Source organism: Neovison vison, chromosome X (assembly GCF_020171115.1).
Source record: "Neovison vison isolate M4711 chromosome X, ASM_NN_V1, whole genome shotgun sequence".
Classification (NCBI taxonomy): domain Eukaryota; kingdom Metazoa; phylum Chordata; class Mammalia; order Carnivora; family Mustelidae; genus Neogale; species Neogale vison.
Window position 1 is genome coordinate 4,224,347 of NC_058105.1, and position 20,576 is coordinate 4,244,922.

The 20,576-nt window shown below is 41.7% G+C and overlaps 1 protein-coding gene and 1 non-coding gene across 8 annotated transcripts in view; both read left to right on the forward strand.

Annotated features, from left to right (window-relative positions):
• AFF2 (AF4/FMR2 family member 2) overlaps positions 1–20,576 on the forward strand; it is a 465,338-nt gene that overhangs the window by 75,851 nt on the left and 368,911 nt on the right. The window lies entirely within an intron of this gene.
• LOC122897848 lies at positions 19,323–19,413 on the forward strand. Its single transcript, XR_006382678.1, has one exon. It is a non-coding gene; the product is annotated as a small nucleolar RNA SNORD26 (small nucleolar RNA).

A 20,576-nucleotide genomic window follows, 5' to 3' on the forward strand; every position in this document is an offset into this window, starting at 1 on the left:
TGATGGAAAGAATAATTAATAATAAAGGTTGTTTATTTGTAGGGTAAGCATTTATCATGGTTTTCACTCCTTTCCATCAGCATTTAATTCACGAAAAGGCTTATAAGTTAACTACAAAGAAATCACATTACTAAATATTGAATAGTAATTACAATATATGATATGTTTTCCCTTTAATTAGCAAATAGACTGTTCATTATGTTTTAGATAATTGTTACATATCATTTGATTTTATTTCTTTATCATTTGTGGCAGGTGATTACATTTCCACAGGGTATAATTTTTTTATCACATTATTTTGAAATCTGATTGCAAGATTATGCCGTACAGAATTCAGTGTATTCAAATCACCCTGAATTTGCTCACATTCTTTGCTTCCAGAAAATTTGCACTTCTTTTTCTCTTCCCTGTATATGCCTGATACATAACAATTCAGTAGTAATGAACCCCGATAATTGTGCAGATCTCTCTAAATGCCCCAAATCAGAGACCTCAGAACTTGGACTTGGGAACTTCTACTTGTTTCCCTTTGTGATAGCTATCTCTTGGAAAATCTGTCTCCTTTACTAATAAATGCAAATAAAATATCAATGTAAACAACAATACAAAGCAATACATGTAATGCAGTCATGTGCAATCATGAACGATACCATAATATCTAATGGTGTTATAATAAATATGAATGACAGTAAATGCAGATGTTATGTCCAAGCATCTCTGACCCCTGAGGGAGCTCGAGAGCATAGTAGCGGCGGTGGTGTCTGGTCTCCTCTCCCCCTTTGAGTAATTGGGCCGATGATGCCTTTCATTGCCCTGCTGCAGGATTGACACTGCGAGTTTAGCAGTGACAGGAAATCAGTAACGGTGTGTGTGTTGCTTGAGTACATTCAGACCTCCCTGCCTCTGCTTTGATAATGTTATTTATGATGAAGGTGAGATCACAGGCTGCACAGATTATGGTTATTGTGGTATTCAGGCATCGGCAGATACGGCACCCAGATGTCTGGTCACAATTTGTCTTATTAACTTGATTACCTGATTTCCTCCAAGTTCTGCAATGTTGAAGTGGCAGCCTTTGCGGATAGAGTTTCCCTGGATTAGCAATGTTCTAGGCAAGACAACCGACTTGCTTTAAAATGAGATCCCATCAGAGCAAAGGGCAGCGGCTACAATTATATGGTCTTACAAAGATTGTTAGGATATTACATATGGAAGCCAAACTCTTTCATTCCCTCATTTCATTTTGTCCCGAGGAGTTTAAATAATACTGCTTAATGCTATCAGGACGATGCCAGTACTTCAAGTGAATAACTTTCCTATTTAGATTTGGTCATGCAGTCTGTTTAACAGCTATTCCTTTTATAATGGCGTGTTGCGGTTCCCAGCATTCCTTAGGGCATACAGGGAGAATGGCATGGACCTCTTGAATAATTAATATGGTTTTCAGAGCAGTAGTCATGGAAACGCAAGCAGTGTCACATATTTGAATTATAAGAATTAGGCACATTTTGAATATTACATTGAACCCAAAGAGGTGGCTGTCCCTCAGAGACAAAAATATTTTTCCCAATTCTCCTAGCTCAGTGAAATTAATCCAGGTTTGTTTGTTTGTTTTTGGGGTGTATGTGAGCCTACTCCATGCTTCAGAATAAAACCACTTTTATACTTTGGTGTTTGGATTGCTTAATTGGTTTCCTTTGCTCTATATTGGGATTCCCTGTTTAATTGAGATGTTTTCACATTTCAAGCTTCTGTTTTCATACTTTATCTAGTGCTGTTCATGGTCACAGGTTATTACTTTTGTATTAAAGAGAAAATGTAGAACTAAATTTACAATAAAATAGCATAGACCACTTGCTGTCTTGAGTATCTCAAAGGTATCACATGTCTTCTCCTACTGCCCCAAACCTCTGATGATATTAGGATGGAGGGTTAGAGACAGTTGCTCTATACAAAAGGGCTACAGTGTTTCCATGAAGTTTCTAGACCTGTTCTGTTAGACCAGTTCTATAGCTCTTTTATTTGTCTCAAAGTGTCTCTTCAGAATCAATATTGTCGTCATTACCTTGGGGTGTGTGTGTGTGTGTGTGTGTGTGTAAGAAGTCAACCAGGCAATAGCAAAAAGCTATCATCCAGTCTTCAGTAAGAGTGTACGTGTAAAGAATAAGAATAAATGGAAGTTATTTATAGAGTGTAAACCTTCTGGTTTCATAAAGCATGTTGTGCTGTTATTTGGTCAGGTCAATTCCACAACAACTGTAGTGTCTCATGCTCCTGAGCCTCTGCTTTCCTAGAAGTGATGAAGGAAGTGATTAGCAAAACCTTTAACAAAGAAACAGTGAAGATGATAAAGGAAAGCAAAGACCTCATTTCGTCGCTACCACGGGTTTTTTGTGTGCTATTGAAACTTTGGCTCATAACAGTGCGTCATCTCAGATAAGCCTATGCAGGTCTGGGCTGTTTCATTGTGTGGCCTCCCAACTTGCCAACGACCCCTGAGCTGTGAGGTCCTCCTTGGAGCCCCCAGTTCTTCTGCTGAGTGATGTGGTGTTCTCCCTTCTTCCCCAAATGTTACCGCAGCACCACGGTGCCTCACTTGCAGGAGGCCCCACCTGCTTGTCACCCCTCAGTGCAAGCTTGGACTTGCATTAGGATTCTGGTGACATTGCTGGCCTGGGTGCCATCTATCTGTTGATAAGTTGCAGCTCCTCTGTGATTCTGGACTGGACTGGAATTACCAGTCCAACCACTGTACTGATGCTTCCACAGAAGTCCCCTAGTTCTTTCTTCGGTCCCCCAGTGGGTGCATTTTTTTAGATTTATTTATTTATTTTAGGGGGGCAGCAGAGAGAGAGAGAGAGAGAGAAGCTCAAGCAGACTCCCTTCTGAGCCCTGAGCCCTACAATGATGCGGGACTCAATCTCATGACCCTGAGATCAGACCTGAGCTGAAACTAAGAGTCAGATGCTCAGCAAACTGAGTTACCCAGCTACCCCATTACTGTTTTTTTTTTTGTTTTGTTTTTTTTTTTTGTTTTTTTGTCATGTGTTGGACTTATTGGAGCTCTTGGCCTTTAAATTTTCCTATGAACAGATCCAGTCAAAAAATTCGAAATACCTCTGATTGGAGGTGCTCTTTCTTCTTTGAAATTCACAGTCTGTGTTTCTGGAGTCTACCTGCTTGCAAGGACTTGTTGACTTATTCCCCTATGTCCCTGCTTCCCCCAGGGCTGTCACTTTGATGTTCTCCCAGTCCTTTCTTCTCTTCATTGTTTCTTAAGGTTATTTGCCATGGCTTTTCGGCCTTTTCCTTCTCTGCCATTGCTTTATCTGGCTTCTTCTTACTCCTCTTTGAAGGTTCCACTTCCGGGTCACCTCTTCCCCTTTCATGATACCTGGTGCTCCCAGACGGAACCAAGTGCCCTGTGTGTAGACCCCACCAGAGCACTGGCAGGTATGTGGGGCAGATCACCTCTCATGATTGCCCCTACTATCCAGGAACCATGAGGGTCTTCAGGACAAGCACCCTGTCATGGTCATCTATCCCAGCCCTTAATACAGCGTCCAACACATAGGAGATGCCCAATAAATGCCCCTGGCAATGTTGGTTCCATTTCAAACTATGGAAAGATTATCAAACTGCCTTGTTTTGTTTGTTTGCTTCTTTCTTTTAACCTCAGATGATTTGAGCTACCTCTGCTCCATTTGGAAAAAACAGACACATCACAGGACACTGTGAGACACTTCGTCACTTAGCTAGCGCTCTGCAGGACCAAGATAGTCGAATACAGACTGTGAAACACACTGATTTATTTATTTATTTTAAATATTTTATTTATTCATTTGTCAGAGAGAGAGAGAGAGAGAACGAGCGCACAAGCCGGGGGGAGCAGCAGCCAGAGGGAGAAGCAGGCTTCCCACTACTCCATCCCAGGGACCCTGGGATCATTATCTGAGCTGAAGGCAGATGCTTAACTGGCTGAACCACTCAGAAATCCCAAAACATACTGGTTTAAAATATCAAATTATTTTGAAATGTCTCAATTCAGTATCCACATACATTGAAGAAAAAGTACCCCAAAAATGTGGAGTGTGAATATGAATGTGATATGAATGTTAGAATCTGGCCTCTTTGGCAAATGTTTGAAATGGTACTCCCCACCCTCCTCCCAAAATCACCACTGTCACCTTAATTAACCACAGATAAAAACTCTCCCCTGGAGAGGGACTCCAGGAGTTACCCTAAGAAGGACACCTTTTCCCAGAGGCTGTGCTTGGGAATTACCTTAGTAGCAGATTTTCTTCCTGGGCTGGAGTCCACTACACCTGCCTGAGCCACACCTGTGTCAGCATGGTCACTAAGCTGTTTTGAAGCATGAGATGCCAAGGGCCCTTGTGAACTTATAGAAAATGTGTCTATAATCAGGAATACAGCAGCAGATAAAATCAGATAGTAATTTGAAATAGAAATATTTTGTTGTGACAATTAAGCATCATTGTTAGTCTCCATATGCTGAACTGAAAACCCAACTAGGTCTATAATTGATGGCTGAAATGGCTGAATATAACCTCCGTATTTGTTACCAGATTGTCTCCAATATATTTTGTCTGTAAATAATGTGGGAGTGGGACACATGTCTGTATGGAGCTAAATTTCACCTGAGATGCACACTCACGGTTTTCTCTGAGTTCAGTGCAAGGCCAAGCACAATTTAGTTCAGTGAATAACAGGCTTTTATCAGTAACATGTATATCATGGCCATATGTGTTTTGAAAAATAAAGTGATTGTTGTCACTTGCCAGAGTGAAAAGAGAGTTGTCTGTAGTAATATATTTAAATGATGCTGTTAGTCACTTATATCCCCAATATAAATGCTGTTTTCCTGTTTGTCTTATTGAATATAACAGGACATCAAGAATCTTTTGATGCTCAGAGACCTAACTGGAAACCAGGCTAAATAAAAAAAGAGCAATAATGGGGGTGCTGGGAGTGGCCAGGAGGAGTGACTACATCTGGTTTCGTGGGCAGGGATGGAGGGAGTAGCCAGTTTTGACTTTAGGGATACCATGTGACTTTTTAATTTTAATTTTTAATTTTTTAAAAATTTTCCATGCTCTGCTGCTTAGAACCAAGGTGCCGCTACAGAGCCGGATTTGCCTGGCTGCACTTGTCCATTCATATCCTATTTGCCAGTTGGCTGCTGCTGGTTATGAATCAGTGAGGCTTGTGCTTCTCAAATTGAACTCAGCATCCAGGAGTCTCAGCTTTTGAGGGGCTTGGCTTATCCTTGGAACGAGCCAGTCCACCTTCTGAAAAAGGATCCCCCCCCCCAGAAAAACTTCAGGTCGTTGCATATTTCTTTTAAGGTAAAAATAGTTAAAGTAAGATAAAAAATAAATTTGGCCCATTATTGAAAATAATGGTGCAGTTCAACCAGGGTTTTGAGGGAAACTCTTCGAAGTTAGACACTTTGTTGAAGGAATTAAGCTTCTGACAGTTTTATTTAAAACAAACTCAGACCAGTGGTTGAAGTGAAACTACTTCTTAGTGTAAATAATAAGAAAAGTCAACTTTATACTATTCTTATGGCTTAGTTTTTATTTTAACTTTTAATAAGCTTTTAGACATACAGAAGAGTCGTAAGAATCACACAAAGGGTTCACGTATCCATGTCACCTGGATTCCCCCAATGTTATCACTTTACCACATGATTTTTTTAAAGATTTTATTTATTTATTTGACAGAGAGAAATCACAAGTAGTCAGAGAGGCAGGCAGAGAGAGAGAGAGGGAAGCAGGCTCCCTGCTGAGCAGAGAGCCCGATGCGGGACTCGATCCCAGGACCCTGGGATCATGACCTGAGCCGAAGGCAGAGGCTTAACCCACTGAGCCACCCAGACGCCCCTACCACATGGTTTTTTCCTTCCTTTATCTATATAATAATCTCTCTATGCACTTTTTTTCTGAATTATTGGAGAATCAGTCATAAACATGGTACTCCTTTACCCCTAAATAGTTTAATATATATTTCCTAAACACAGACACATTCTCTTATGTGAAATTGCCCTTGGTGCAATACTGTCATCAGATCTGGAGATATTCCAAGTTCGCCAATTGTCCTAACATTCAGCCTTTATGTCTTCTTTAGTCTCCTTTAATCTGGAAAATTTGGTCAGTCCTTGTTATTTTATGACCTTGATATTTTTGAAGGTTATAGACTATTTCACAGGTGTACCTTGTGTTGGTTTTGTCTGATATTTTCTTGTGGGGAGATTCAGATTACAGACTCTTGGCAGGACTATCACAGTGTTGCTTTGTCCTATTACTGGTGATGTTCTTGGATCACTAGGTTAGGGTGTTATCGGTCAGCTTCCTCCCCCGTAAATTTGTATTTTTCTCTTTATAATTAATAAGCATCTTCTGGGGAGGTACTTGGAGGCTGTGTCTCAGTTATTTTGCTCCTCATCTCAGTTTCACCCACAACCCAATTGGAAAATGGACAAGAGCATGTAAGTAGACATTTCATCAAAGAGTGTTTGCAAAAGCAATGACAGTCAGCATCCTTGGCCATCAGGGTGATACAAATAAAAACCACAGTGAGATCATACTTCATACACCCTGGGATGACTGTAATGAAAAATACACACAATGATAAGTGATTGTTGAGGAAGTAGACGTTGTTGAGGAAGCAGAGAAATTGGAATCCTCAGACATTGCTAGGTGGGAATATAAAATGGCTTAGCTGATGTGGAAAGAAGTTTGGAAGTTCCTCAGTAAGTTAAGCATAGAGTTACCATGTGACCTGAAAACAGGTATCTACACAAGCACTTGTATGCATCACTTATAGTACTCAGCTAAATGTCCATCAACTGGTGAATGGATAAACAACATGTGATGTCTCCATAAAATGGAGTATTATTTAACCTTAAAAAGAAATGGAATTCTGATAGATACTAAACATGGCTGACCCTTGAAAACACCACACTGAGTGAAAGAAGCCAGTCACAAAAGACCACATATTGTATGATTCCGTTTACATGAAATGTCCAGAATAGACTGATCCAGAGAGACAGTACATTTGTGGTTGTCAGTGGCTGAATGATGGGGAAATGGGGAGCAACTATTTAATGGGTACAGTATTTCCTTTGGGGTAATCAATAGTGTTCTGCAGTTGGTGGTGATGGTCACACATGCTTATGAATATACTAAAAGCCACAAATCGACATTTGTTGATGATTCATTGGTGATTCCATTGAATCAATTATTATGGCAGGTGCTAAGTGGTGATTTTTAATATACTGCCACTCCTGTGACATTTATGTCGGCTTTCTATAGTGAAGACAGACTTACCTCTCTTCCTCTTTCTTCCTTTCTTGTGCTGTCTTTCAGTGTGGATTCTTCTGTTTTTCAATTGGCTGTAAACCTTTATCGTCCTTATGTGTTCTGGTGCTCAAATTGTTCCTCGTTTGACCAGCGAGAGCCCTGTGAGGCTGGCCCTGGTGTCTTTTTGTCACACATTCATCATTCTTTAAGCCTGTTGTCACTTTATACATTAAAAAATAATCCTGGTTCATGCTATATTTTCTCTGTTCCAGCTCTGGAATCAGCTGTTTTCCAAGGAATACCATCAGTGGAAATGGCATTTGAAAAGCAAGATCTGGGCACTACATGTGTTTATTACTACTGGGACGCAATAAAATCCAAGCCCTCTTAGCAGACAGAGCTAGAAAATTCAGGTGCATAGAAATGTGTGTCCATGCATACATGCATACACACATGTATAAACATTAATTACATGTTTCTAGAGTTATCTATATGTCATATAGACTTCAATATATATATATATAGATACAGACTTCAATATATGTGTATATAAAATACCTACAATTTATACACCACACACACACACACACATACTTGCACACAAACCCACACAAATGAAACCATGAATTTACTTGCACTTATGTCTCCCATTCCAATCCAACACTAGGGTTCATTCTATTCTTTTTTCCTTTCCATATTTATAGTTCCTTTATCTGATGTTGAGAAACCTGGATCCCTTTACTCACTGTACACTAGCTTATTTGCTCAATTCTAGAATACACAGAAAGTTTCAAAACTGCTAACCCACGACACTAGGAAAAGATGCCTACTAACTAGTGTGCAGTATTCATTTGTAGATTTATGTTTGTCTTTAGCCTGAAGGTGTATTGTTGAAAGACTGGTTTCAAAAGTTACCCTGGTTCCTTCTTCATCTCACCCTACCAGTCCCTGCCTGGAGTGTGGTTTATGTACTTCATTTGAAAGATAGTTCAGTTCATTTGTTTCTTTGGGAGATTTTGTTTCCCAATCTTCAGTTATTTGTTTTCTTTCTTTTGAAATCATTGTGAAACATTAACATGGTTACAAATGTTAGAGGTTTTCACTTAAAATTATGTCCTGGAGTTCAATCCATAGCAGTTCATAGAGCTCTTCCTCATTTTTGACCTTATTATAATTAAATCTCTGGTAAAGGAATCTCAAATAATTTATTGCTTCTTTACAAGAAAGGTCACTTAATCTTTTATTTTGAAACTGATTTTTAAATGCCTGTGACTATTTTAAAAGATGGCAGAGAATATACAGGAAATCGTTAACAATCCAAGAGTAAGAACTAGGAAAATGGCTGTTGTAATAATCAAATAATCAAGGAAGAGATTGAAAAACTGAACTTTATTTTGTCTGCTTACCAGCTGTTAAAGTGAATCACCAAGGTCAGCATGACCTAGTTATGTGTCCCTGGGGATAAATCAAATCATCACTTTTTAATTTTTTTTTAACTGAGTATCTGCTTTGTGCCATGTACCATTTGGACACCGAAGAAATGTGAGATATAGTCCCTGACCTTAAAGAGCTTCAGATCTAATTGGAGAAAGAAGCCAAACATGCATAAACAAAAAATTAATATTTCAGATGAGACACTTTTCCAGGATAGTAGATAATTATTTAACAAATGGATCGTTAACAGCTTCCAAGAAGGTCCTGACTGCTCTGAGGGTTCAGAATGCTGGCCCGGTCTGGTCTGGTTAGGAGATGCCTGAAAACTGGCAATTGAGATGGGAGAGCACATGGCTTCATATGGGGAGCAGGGAAGCCATTGCAGGATGTGGATCGGCTAGCAGGTGCAAATAGAGATAGTATAGCCAGTGGTTTTGAGGCCAGTGCCAGAGCCAGACTGCCTGTCAGTTACCTTCATCTATAAAATGGAGGGATAACAATACCTATCATATCATCATGTGCTCTCAATAAATATTTTCCACTTTTGTGTGAAAACACAAACATGGGAAAGTGGGGGATGTCATTTAGGAAGAGCGAATAAAGCAGTCTGATTGGAGGGATATTCAAGTGTATTAGCTAATATTTATTATATGGGGCTTGCTGTGTGCTTACTGTGGGTACTCTGTGCTATGTATACCAGTCTGTCCACTCTTCTCTCCAGAGTTAGGAGCTAGGGATTACTAGGTTACTAGATAACTAGACTCCCTAATTTGCAGATGAAGGCAAATTGAGGCACAGAGGTATTAAGTAACTTGCCCAAGTTCACACTCCTCCTGAGTGGAGGATCCTAGGTGTCAGATCGAAGAGTTTGAATTTTTTTCTGGAGACACTGGGGAGCTGTTGGGGGTCTTTAATTGTATGTGTATGTGTGAGGACAGTTACTTCCGTGAACTTGCTTGCGTTAACTATTCAACCTGCCTCTGATATTAGATGAAGCGAGAAAGAAGGGGAGAGAGAAAGAGAAGGAGGGAAGAAGAGAGGAAGGCAGGGAGGGAGAGAGCACTATCGAGGGCTAAGCCAGTGAATGAATGATAGCTTTTCACTTTGAGCTACCTCTTTCAGTAGGTATAATGCTGTGTAATGGAGAAGGCATCTCACTGGAACAGTACAACTGTGTGGGCACTAAGAATTTTGATTGGTGTTCATGTAGATGAAGTGTCTGATCTTGGAATTTTTTTTCAAACTTGAGAAAATATGATTTTCTTCTCAAAGGTTTCTAAATTAAGACATCTGATGGCATAGTCGGTTAAGTGACTGACTCTTGATTTTGGCTCAGGTCATGATCTCAGGGTCATGAGATCGAGCCCCGTGTTGGGTGTGTAGCCTGCTTGAGATTCTCTCTCTTTCTCTCCCCCCACTTCCCCCTCCTCCACCTCTCTCTCTCTCAAAAGATTTTTTTCTCAGTTTTTTCACTAGATTCACAAATACTGAATGTGAGGTTGCACAAATAATCTTATAGGTTGTAATATAAGTACTTGCCTTGAGTTAGAGGGTTTGTGGATACTTGGGAGAGAAGTCATTATGTCACTTCCGGGAGCTATTAATTTGGGAAGCAGGGGAGTTAGTGGTGGGAGTGCTGTACTTAGCAGAAGATAATCTCAGCCACAGTTTGATAAAAATACTTTTTAGGCTTTTAGAGATTCAAGAGATTAATATTCCACACATGTTCATTTTAGGTGACACTAGCTTTCTTTCCTCTCCTGAGTATACATTATTACAGGAGGATAATACTCAAATTGTTGAACTAGAGTGGTGACAAGTATTTTAGTAAATCTGTGGAAACACTTTGGAATCTGAGCCCTGTCAGTCTACAAATTAAGCAAATATATGCCCAGTTCATCTTTCCAGTGCAGTTTAAATATTTGAAACAAAGAATTCTCCAGCGTTTGGAGAATGGGGCCGATATTGGACTAATAAGGGGTGCTCTTCTGAATACTTTCTCATGTTTCACTGGCAAGCTGAGAGTACTTTTAAAATTGTTTATATTATCATTGACACCAGTGGGTGGTTTAACTCATAGAATTATGACCGTCTGCCTTCTTGCTGGCCTTCTTTCTTCCCCTTCCTTCCTTCTTCCTCTGCCCCTTCTGTCTCTTCCCTCCCTTCCCTCTCCTTCCCTGCTTCTTGGTTTTCTTCCAACAAACATTTATGTACCGGGTACCTTTTAGGTACCAGACCACTGTGAATACTGGGGACCCAGCAGTGAATGAGGCAGTAATACTCCCTGCTCTCATAACCCCAGTCTGCATTCTTAAATGCCTTTCTTCCAGATTTGAGCACATACCCTACTCTTATTCCGCTAAGGATTCACTGACCAAGACCATCTAGAGGGGAAGGTAGTCTCTGCCTTAAACAAAAGCACATATAAAGCATTTTGCATATTTTGGGGCATAGGTACAGGAAGGGGTGATTCTGTTTATCCTGATTCTGACAGTGTTTCCAAAGCCAGAAAGGCCAACCACTCCAAAATTAGATGACCAGTGGGAAATTACTTTTAAACCTATCACTCATGATGAAAAAACATGCCTTTTAGTGTATGAATATTTTATTGAGCAAAGTACCTGTGAATAGCTCCAGAATTTTATAATATGCCACATGAAGAATGTGATAAATATCATAATTGAAAAAAGAAAGGTGATTACAAAAACATGGCTTTGAGGGGCCTAATAACTCCTGAAAAGAGTTTTATTAGTTTTTAAACTAATAACTAATTAGTAATAACTAATAACTAATAACTCCATGCATAACTGCTTGAGCATTAGTTCAAGGTCAGAGTCGAGTCCTTAAAAGGAAACATCACACTAAAGATACCTTTATTTCATGGCCACGGTAAAGAAACTGCATGGGGAAGAGTGGCTAATCTGCATAGCCTGGCCCTAAGTACTTTTGCAAATGGGACAGATGGAATCCAGGGGCATGCTGGTTCCTGTCAGAAAAGCAGACGTGTAGATCTCGAGATATGTTAGTTTATGCCCCACAATTTCCTGGTTCCTGGCATGGGCTTTGCACAGAGGAAGGCTTGTTGATGCCCTGTTGTGAAGGGTTTCTGCTTCCCCCAAACGGCAGTCCCCCAAGGTTGTCTTCAGGGATCTCCAGTGTGCTTTAGCTGTGGTGCCTTGCCTAGTCCGGAGAATGGCTCCTTTGATGCTCTTGGTGGACTTTGAACAGCCAGAACATGGCAGGCTCCGGTCCTCTGTTGGGCACAGGCTGTAAGGCAGCCTGTGCACTCATGTGAAATGTCAATGTTGATCCAGGAGCAGCAACATTTGCTCATATGGGAAAAATGTTGATATTTCTTTTTTTTTAAGATTTTATTTATTTACTTGTCTGAGAGAGAGAGAGAACAGGCAGAGGGAGCAGCAGGCAGAGGGAGAGGGAGAAGCAGACTCCCCGCCAAGCAAGGAACCTGATGTGGGATTCAATCCCAGGAGCCTGGGATCATGACCTGAGCTGAAGCTGGATGTTTCACTGGCTGAGCTACCCAGGTTGCCCCAAATGTTTCTAACGTTTCAAATGCAGTGATATGAGCCAGCCAGAGTCACTCTTTGAAATTACAGAATGGCAGTAAGAGCTGGGGCTTTAAGGGTTTCATTCATGAAGTAGGCAGAGGCCGTAGATGTGCCCCAGGCTGTGCAATTTTCACTCTTGTCACCTCATCAGGTCCCCCCTTAGTGAGCCCTCCTGATTTTTGAATTTGACACTTTGTACCCCAAGATCAAACTAGAGGCAAGCTATTTCTGTAGGTCAGAGAGTGGTTGACCTATGATTTCTGGATTCCAATAAAGAATGCACTGAGTCATTGGAGTTGGTCAGCGATTCAAGTCGCAGAAATTAAATGCAATTTTTCCTCTAGACTGGTCATTTCCAATTCTCATAAAAAAAAATCAAAACCCAAGTGTAAACTGATCATTACACTTTCTTGCCAGCATGGAAAGTTGTGCTTGAAGTCAAGGTGGAAATACCAAAGCATTATGCAATTTACAGTAGCTCCCCTGGGCAAGGCGGGTGTGTTTGGTCCCCAGCACGCTGCTGTCACTTTCTTCTCTATAATCATCTTGCTCCGGAGTGTTGGAGAGAGCTGATAGGAGATGAGGTTAGATTAAAGTGAGTCCCAGGCACCCGTGGTCTGTCTGTCAGCAGAGTTTGTCCGGCCACAATGACATACTTGCCACGGAGATCAGAGGAGTCTCTGGAGGATGTTGACTGAAAGAGACAGAGACCATGTGTAGGCCATGTGTAGCCGATGGAGAACCAAGCAAGGTTGGCACTCTCAGAAGGGGAGTTGGATAATTGCCCAGGTCACACCTAGTCTCGTGGGTCTCTCAGTGTGGTAACAAGGCAATCAACTTGATAGACTTCGAGAACTTTCCTCTTCCAGCATACTGGGGGAGACACAGAGGCGGTGAGAGACATTTCACTGCATTAATATGAAGCGAGGGAGACAGTTTCGGGAAAATACTGTAGTGCCTACCTGGAAATCACCCCGTCTGGTGACATCCAGAAAAGGAGAACGTATTTCTTTGCCTGCTGGAATGGTCTGAGTTTTGCAATACAGTTATAACCACCTGCTGTGTATGCCCCACCTCGTGCAGGCTCTCAATGTATGTTGCCTGAGTGGCTCTTGGGTGTGCATTTCCCTTTCAGGAAAATTTTGCCCTGTCCTTGCAAACTAGGCACTCTTCCACCATGCTGATGTATTATGCTGAAGAACGGTCTTGTTACCACAAATAAATTGCAGAAAGTCAACTGCAAAAAATACCCATATAAATAGTGCAGCTGTGAGGCTGTATTATGGGGGAAACCCACCTAGAAATGGAATCAGTTAACCTGTAAAAATGCTATCTTTCAGCCAGACTATAGCCCTCTTGTTCAATGGATTAGGCACCAAAGCTGATCACAGAGTAACTCTCCATGTCAAGACCTTTCCAGAACACAAGTGTTTTAGTAAAGACATCTGCTAATCATTACCAGAAAACACACAGTTGGATAGACATGAAAATATACTACCTTCCATAGAGAGCAGAGCCAGCAGCATGAATATAGAGCGCTTCTTGGATTTGCTGGCTGCCTGAGGAGCAAAGGCAGCCATTGGCTGTTAGGAAAAAGAAAGAAGCAAATCCATCAATATGTAATTAGCTCTTCCCTTTTGTCTAAAGATCATATTGCTCAAGGGGACCTAGACAGGCACACCCCTGTTACCATATCTGTGTGCTCTCTACCAACTTTCCTTGCCGGGTGAATGGCCATATACCCCAGCCTTGCTTCTGATGATCCACTAAGAGCTCTCATAGCCACACTCTGCATGTTTTTAGACCTTTCTCTCTCTCCTCCCTCTCTACCTTCTTTTTTCTTTTCTTTCTTTCATCTCTAGAGCTCCTGACACATTGGCAATTCTCCAGGGAATGCATTCCTGTCTCCCCAGATTCTCTGCTAGGAAGTGGAAGTAAACACAGTGTTGCGTCATTCATGGTCCCAGGGTGTCAGAGTGTGGGAATGTTCTCAGTGGCATCCTTCTAGAAGAACCAGAGAGTCATGAGGGCAAGGTGTAGTGGAGCTCAATACCCAAAATGAAAGGTTTCCACATGTATTTTATTTCTTTTCTTTAGGAAATGTTTCCTACACCCAAGATTCAGTAAAATGGTTACTTTTCATTATGATCTCATAGCTGGGTAAAGGAAGGCAGGGGAAGATCCATATGTACCAAATGATTGGAGCATAACCCCAGAAGCCATATGTCTCCTCTTGTGACTTTTTCATTCAGAAAACACTTGTACATATCCAAGCAGTGGGGGCAGGCTGGGGTGCAGTTTACTGTGTCACCCCTGTTTCCAGTTTCCCTTAAAAGCATGAGATGGTTGTTTTTATTTTCCTCTGACTTACTCTTGCCGCCACCTGGGTATCCCAGACACACTTGTATAAGTGATGAGCTTGTGTGTGTATCGAAACATTGGCAGTCCTTATTCAAATGTATGTTAGGTCTGCTTTTTCTTCCTCTTGAGCTTCTCATTCTTGCTTTGCTGTGGTTCCTGGGTGTGTCATCACAAGATAATATCAGACATAATGTCTGTCCACAGACAAGAGCCACAGGGAGTAGGGGACACATAGGTCATCATAATCAGCTGATGGCAAAGTTCTCGGGCAGTCCTGTAATCAAAAGAATGCTCAATGTGTGTGGAAGTTTGCAAGTTGGTCTGCTGGCTCCATGCTAGGGCAGAGCATTCCAGAGCTCTGGATTTGAGCTAAGTTATGGCTAGTTTAGTTCACCTATGAGAACTTCAGTCTCTCTCTCTCTGGGATCGAGCTGGCTATCATGCCTACCTTGCTTCTGTCACTAAAGATCAAACAAAATACAAAACAAGTGCTTTAAATACCAAAGAGTGATTATTTTTGTGCGTTGTATATTATTATCTGTGTTCCTTCTTTGATAGCTTCCAGCCTCGATCATTAGCGAAGAAACTTCTTTTGCTGAGAAGCCTGAGGTTAGATTCTGTGTTATGTTGCCTTCCCTAAAAGTGACCACTTTCAAGTACTAATTTTACGTGCTCTTGAGCATTTGGCAAATGAGCTGGAACACTTTTGAAAAAACCATCTTTTCATTCAGATAATTGTTTCAAAACACAGACTTCTCCTGTCTGTTTAGAGTAAAGCTACACACCGTTTTCAACAGGAATTCTTTTTTTCATGAAAAAAAGCAGCTCACCCACAACTCGTTCCTGTCTCAGGAAAATGCTTACCACCACATTTCCTCATTAGCTTTGCCTAAGACAGGCTCCTGTGTCACAGCTCATGGAGCTTTTATGAGCCTTTTAGCCAAATGACTGATGTTTGCCTCGTTATGTCATATCTGAGGGCACTCCTGGCATCTCTCTTTATTCCCTGTCTAACACCATCAATCGAGCAGCTGCCATGCACCCACGATCGGGCCGATTATGAAAATTTGCTCAGGAGCCTGACGCTGCCAGTTGTCTTTTCTCTGAAGATGCTGGTACACACTGCCTAGAGCATGCAGTTCTGTGACCAGTGGATTGTGTTCTAGGAAGAGCAGCTGAGAAGCATCTGAATCTGTTGGCATTAGGTATGGGCTGTGCGAATGAATTTGGGGTCATGATGGAAGGAGTTTCATTTTGATTTCTTGTCCAGTAGATGAGTTCGTTATTCCCAGGGCTACGGGAAAAAAAAAAGATTAAACAGTGGCCTGCTGAGTAGAGAATATGTTTTTCTAAATGTACTTTAAAATATGCAGGTAGGGTAGCCTGGGTGGCTCAGGGGAATTAAGCATTTGACTTTGGCTCAAGTCATGGTCTCTGGGTCCTGGGATCGAGCCCTGCATCAGGCTCTCTGCTCAGCGGGGAACCTACTTCCCCCTCTCTCTCTGCCTGCCTCTCTGCCTACTTGTGATCTCTCTCTGTCAAATAAATAAATAAAATCTTAAAAAAAAAAGAAAAAGAAATACAGGTAAACACTGGTTCTTAGGGAGCATCTCATTTCAGCTGTATCTTTACAAAGTTTTCCTGAATGTGTGATGACAGCTTCCTCCATGGCTGAAGGTAAAGATGCTCCATGAGGTTTGGCACTTCTGGAACCGCTCCTGGCCAACCTGGCTGGTGGAACACTCTGCCTGTGATGGGGCTCAGGATTCCCAAGCAAATCCGCACCCCACCCACACTCCAGAGCCAGCTGTGTGGGGTTAGGAGCTACTGGTCATGGTCTCTGGATAGTGTGGAGAGGTGCCTTGGGCAGCGTGACTCTGTGACCTTGGTCTCATCAGTGCCACATGCATCCACCAAAGCTCACGCAGGACGACCTGTTCCTGATGGCAGTCTTATTGCCTGGCCTCCTCCCATCCTGCCATTCATCTGAAAGTACAGCCACGTGACATTTCTCTCTTCGTCCCTGGGTCCAGCCTCCGTTCATATCCTTTCTGGCTTAAAAAACCAGAAGCTTGGCTTTAAAATAATTTCATTCAGAACCTCAGGGTTCCCTAATGGTGTTTGAAATAGAGCATTCTAGAGACCCTGTACGGCAGTGCAGGCTGACTGTACAGAATGAGCTCCCCACATATTCAAGGAACTCGGGGGAGACTGTAGTCAGAACTTGACATGCTAATTTCTAGTCATTTCTGACCAGCTTTTCATTCTCTAGACCAAGAAGGCCCTAGGGTGTTCAAACAGTGGGTGGGTAGGGAACAATTTTTATATTTGTTTAACCCTTTGTATAAATAGTGTCTCATGATTACATTTCTCTGTAATGACAAAGGGTCTAGAACCTGGGTGTGAATAAGGACCTGGTGTACATAAAACACAGAATTGAAGGCCCCCTGGGGCCTACATAGGAAGTTTGGTAAAGAGCAGAAGTTTGCAACTCTGGCTTAGCATCAGACTCGCCTAGGGAGCTTGGAAGACAGGTCCAGGTCCAGAACCCATCCCTAACAGTTATGTCCAAACCTCCAGGAAGTGCCCTGGTGTGGGTCTGTTGTCATAGCTTCCCAGGGAGGAAAACCACGTGTGGTGGAAGAAGCATGAGGGTCTGCCTCAAATGGGTACCATCTGTCAGTTTCCTGTGTACCAGCAAGGGGGCCGGTGCATTACATGTGGGGTCTTATTGAATCTTCACAAACACTTCAGAACATAGGAATGCTATGGTTACCTCCATTATTCGGATGCAGACACTGAGGCTCAGGGAGTTGGGATCGTTTGTCCAGGGGTCATACAAATACAAAACGCAGAACCAAGACTCTAAACCCAGGTGACATTGACTCCAGAGTCCCAAGATTTTCACCATTATTCTAAAAAATATGGATCACCAAGTTCATGGTAGTTTCTTTGCAGAGTTTTTGTCTGTTTGAATAGTCTTTAAACTGCATGTGGATATGCACGTGGAGGTTGTTTATTAATAGTGGTCATAGTCATAAGAAGACTGGGCAGGAAATTTCAGTTTATGAGACATTGGACCTTTGGAACTGCTTATGCTGAGCCAGCCAGGCTTTACCGAGGTCTGGAATCGATTCAGAAATACATCTGGGACACCTTCCTCAGGACCTCTTTTTACCTTATGTTTATGTCTGCTAAATTTCAGGTTCTTTCTCAGTGTACTGAGCTAACTATGTATCATCAGGAACAAAACTACAGTAGTTTTGTTTTAAAAAAGAAAAAGAGAGATGTAATAGTCTATTTGAATTAACTGCTTTGACTTTTTTCAGTGCTGGATTGATCACACGCATCCAATTTCACTCTCTTTCAAAGCTGTACCAAAACTACAGTGAAGGGACTTTTTAAAGGGATAAACTCCCAAGGACATGGGGGGAGATGGGGGCGGAAATCAAATTTGGGAAGCTAGAAAACATTCGAAGACATAGTAACTGATTTAGCAGATCTAAAATAGAAGTCCTAAGCAGGCAGTTGGAAAAGCTGAGAATCAGTCCAGTTCATGTCACAGAACCTTCAGGAAGCCCAGGTATTATTCCCTGGAAGTGGGAGCAAATAGAGTCTGAAATATAGAGGATTGGTTGAGAACAGTGTAAGAAGATGTTAGACCCCTCATTCTCCTCCCTTACTCTTCCATTCTCCAACCTTTGCAGAACATGGGAGGTTTATTTTCTGAGAGCATAAAACAGAAGGTTGTACTGGGTTACTTGCCTGGAAATGGGGACATTAAGTAAATATGCATGCACCACCAACCAAATTCACGGACTGCCAGGCTGTTTCCCACAATGCTAGCCACCAGGATTTGTTGTGATATTCCAGAAAAAAAAAGGAGGTGAAGAGAAAAGTTCATAAGGTTTTCAAACAGAAAGCTGGAGGAGGGGAGGGGAGGAGAGGAAGAGAGAGAGAAGGAACAAGCAGGTATCATACAACATGACAGAAATAAGAATGGGTATGAACTTCATAGCAACATTGGAAGCTAGAAGAAAATTTTCAAGGAAAATTACTTCCTCCCTAAGGTTTCTACCTAGCCACTTTATTGGTCAAGTGGGAGGATAGAATGAAGACAGTTTCAGATATTCAAGATCTTGAAAAAATTTGCCGCCAGTAAGCTACTGGAGGATTTGTTTGTTCAGTGAAGTAAGGGAATATATCAAGGAAGAGGATGGTACCCATACAGGAAGGGAACACAGGAGCACCAACATAAGAGACAGGGAAGGGCAGGCTGCTGCAGGATGATGGTAAAATGAATCCCACACATAGAGGGGACCAGTCTAGGTTGGGGGAGGTCAGGAAGCTCTGAATGAAATTTATCAAATTTATCGAAGATCAATTGATGGTATTTCCACAAGTGGTAGGGAGTTTGGGTTGGCATTAGTGTTAATTACATAGAAAAAAAAAAAGATGAGGATTAACTCCAAAGTGTTGTGCAGGAAAGGAAGATCGGAGTTTACTAGATGGCTTAGTGCTGAATAGCATATGTAATCATAAGAATGTTAAAATAAATATTGAGGGGACACCTGGGTGGCTCAATTGGTTAGGCATCTGACTCTTGGTTTCAGCTCATGTCATGATCTCATGAATTCTACGGGGATGATACTTAACTTGAACTCTCTCTTTCTGATGATCTCATGGATTGTGAGATTGAGGCCACATCAGGCTCTGTGTTCAGTGGAAAGTCTGCTTAGGATTCTCTCTACCCCTCCCCCTGCTCATGTGCATACATGTACTCTCTCTCTAAAATATATAAATCTTAAAATAATTTTTGATGTAACCAAACTTTTTCTAAGATATGTCAGGAAGATGGAGGGATGGGAAGGACTTCAGTACGTGGTGGGTTGGGGAAAAGAAAGAAGGTGAAGCACTCATCTTTCACTGAGGGACGTAAATGGTAAATATCTGAAATTGGAAAATCAAGAAATAGCCATATAGTTGTGTCATGTAGAGAAATGGAGCTGTGTGTGGAAAGGATGAACTCAAGAAAAGTTATGGTTGCCTCTTGAGGAGGGGGAGGGGGATGGGGGTTAAGGGCAGAGCTGGAGACCGCTGTTTGTTGTAACAAATCATTTGGACCTAGTGGACTCTTTAGGATGGTGGGCATATATAAAATTGATAAAACCCCAAGCATCTTCTCATTTTTGCAAATACCCAGTGGATAATAAATACCTTGAGAGAGAAAATGAACAAAATAATAGAAGCAATCTAATAGCAAGGAAATGGGTTTGCCCCTCCAGAGGAACATGAGCCTGCCCCCACCAGTGATGGTCACTTGCGCACTGGCATGACTGCCCAGTTAAGGGGCCAGGAAAACAGCACAAAGACCCCTTCATGGAGCCAGGTGTCTTCTCTCCTTGCCTAAAAATCTGGTGGTCCTAACACAAAGACTATGGGCACTTCCAGGATGACCTCTGAAAGGAGCAGAAAGTGGGATTCCTATATTCCAATCTCCTTGTCTAGGGATCCCACCACTGCCCCTAACTTTGCCATTAGCATCGCTCTTTAGTATTTCAGCTCTCTGAATGAGGCTAAATAGCAACATGTTGAACACTGGGACAGATCCTAAATACCAGTTAGCAAGGTTTAATGAAATCCAAGAGCTCAGCGCACAGGAAAATCATATTAACATACATTTGTAGACATTTACATAATTGATGCGACTCAGTCGTTTAGCCAGGAGAATATGGGAAATATTTGTTACTGTTTTCATTTCCTTTTGTCTTTCTGCATAATAAAGATGTGACAGTGGTGATATATATTGACTAAGTCCTCAGAGAACACGATATTATCTTGCCACTATGAAAACTCCCTGATAAACTGGAAGAAATTATATTGAGTGAAA